This window comes from Orbicella franksi, chromosome 3 (genome assembly GCF_964199315.1).
Source record: "Orbicella franksi chromosome 3, jaOrbFran1.1, whole genome shotgun sequence".
NCBI classification, from domain to species: Eukaryota; Metazoa; Cnidaria; class Anthozoa; order Scleractinia; family Merulinidae; genus Orbicella; species Orbicella franksi.
Window position 1 is genome coordinate 5,765,001 of NC_138147.1, and position 2,072 is coordinate 5,767,072.

Here is a 2,072-nt window from a genome sequence, read left to right on the forward strand (position 1 = left end):
AACCTCATAGGCAGAGTGGTTTATATTTTGTAGTGTACCTAGCCAAACTAGTAGCTTGTTTCCCTCCCGGCTAGAATAATATTGTAGAAGGCAGTAGCGACGTGTTTTAATTTACGTTCAGGATTTGGGATTCTTGAAACATCTAAAGTTAAAGTAAACATCGCCTTATCAGACCTTTTTCTGTTTATCAGAATTCACTCTCCGTAGTGATTAATTTATACATGGTGTGTGCATTCTACTGTGTCCAGACTCCATTCCTATTAGGCTAAACCAAGATTGAACTGGTCCAAGAGACAACATCACTCAGAAAGTATTCCTTGTTTTCAATCCCGGCTTTCAGTCCCTTCGAATGGGGCGTGATAATCTTACTGTCACAAAACCATACCTCGGCCCAACGTCTTTTGTTGAGTGAATGCGAAAGATGTAGCGAGTTTTAACTATCATAGGACAAAAAAGCCGCAAAATATATTTTCTCCACTGGAAGCAATGAGTAGTCAAAACTGAAAAGAACAGACTGTGAGAAAACGCAGAAGAAATCTCTCACTTTAATTTGTCACCTTCACGCATGGAAAAATATTAACTTTTAGTTACTCTCTTTTGCGTAACGCTTGACGCTCTACGAAAAGGAAGGGCTTCGCGTAGTCTCCAACAAGAAAGGCAGTAAGCAGAAAATTTTGTGAGTTGGGTAGCACCCCCGTATTCATCGGTTTTAGCGATCGTCCGTAGAAGCAAGACGATGGTTGAAAGCCCTGTTTTGGAGGGAAACTAGCCTAACGAGCGCAGGTACTCCCGCGGGTACCCCGTGCCGATATATTCAGACAACAACAATGGTCAACTAGTAAAGTTACTTTAATATGAGCTTGCTGTTTAAATCTTTGTTCCTTGCCTTCTCTTTAAGTTTCCTCCTCTTCTGGAATATCCGTGTTCTTTAGATTGTCACACTTAGTTACACTTTCTTCTAAGTTAGCGTTCACTATCCTGTAATTGGGCCTTCTTCTAAAATTCTCATCTTACAAGTCGACTGATTGAAATTGTCCTCGAAGGTTTAAGGATCTTTAATCACAAGCGAATATATTCAGTCTCTTTCCCTTACAGCTAATAGCTTAAAAGATCGTTATCAAATACTTATTGCGTGATTTTTGTAGCTTTTTTTGCTAACGAATTTTTTTAGTGCTATTAACCTTATCCCTAAATCATACACATTGTGAAAATTACTGTTCTGAGAAAATGTAAATAAGTGACCGCGCCAAGTTTGACATAAAAATCCTGAACTAAAAATGGATTGAGATATCTGGAAGATACCTCAGAACTTGATTTCCTTTAGTTCTTCAGCTAATGCAATTTCTGGCAATAGACCATTTCACAGTTGTCTGCTAAGTGACCTGGCGTTTGGATGGCAGCGAGGTTGAAGTTGACCTTGTTTTGATACAGACCTCACCGCTTTTGTTGTGAAAAACAAGTTGTTCTGATGCTAACTAGGTGCATATACATGACAAAAGCAGTGAGGTCTGTATCAAAACAAAGTCAACTCCAGCCTCGCTGCCATCCAAAGGCCAGGTCACTGAGCAGACAACTGTAAAATGGTCTATTGGAGTATAAACTACTGAAAAGCACATTCATAGCTATAAATGTCACGACAGAGCCAGCATGTCCCGAAATTGACGGACAAAATATATCAGTCCCATTATCAGTAATCATTGTACCTAACCATCACGTAGAAAATCGTGGAACTTCAAAAAGGCTCTTTTCTAAAACCCCAAAAATCGTCCAAAGTAATTAGAAGCAAATAAAATACTCAAGTGTACAAAAACTGATGGACACTGACTATAACTCAGTCGAGTAACTACAAAAACACTGTTCTCAAAGGAGTTTCAGAAAACCACAACATCAACGGGTTAAGACAAAACGTTTAACGAGCAGCACAATGGCTGTGCAGGTGCGTTATAAATCATGGTGCGTTTCTTTGCCGTCCTCTGCGAGTAGAACAAGAAATGACTAAACTCGGATACGTTGGGGGAACGTGAACGACGAGTAATTTTCTTAAAATTTCTGTTTCGAATTTAACGCTGTGT

The 2,072-nt window shown here is 39.4% G+C and overlaps 1 protein-coding gene across 2 annotated transcripts in view; it reads left to right on the forward strand.

Annotated features, from left to right (window-relative positions):
• Positions 1-869, forward strand: part of LOC145480876 (coadhesin-like) — a 17,764-nt gene extending 16,895 nt beyond the window's left edge. For both annotated transcript variants that reach the window (XM_081459212.1, XM_081459211.1), the window contains one exon: positions 1-869. This exon is cut by the window's left edge and continues 813 nt beyond it. The gene's annotated coding sequence lies outside the window, so the exon portion shown is untranslated.
• The last annotated feature ends 1,203 nt before the right edge of the window (positions 870-2,072 follow it).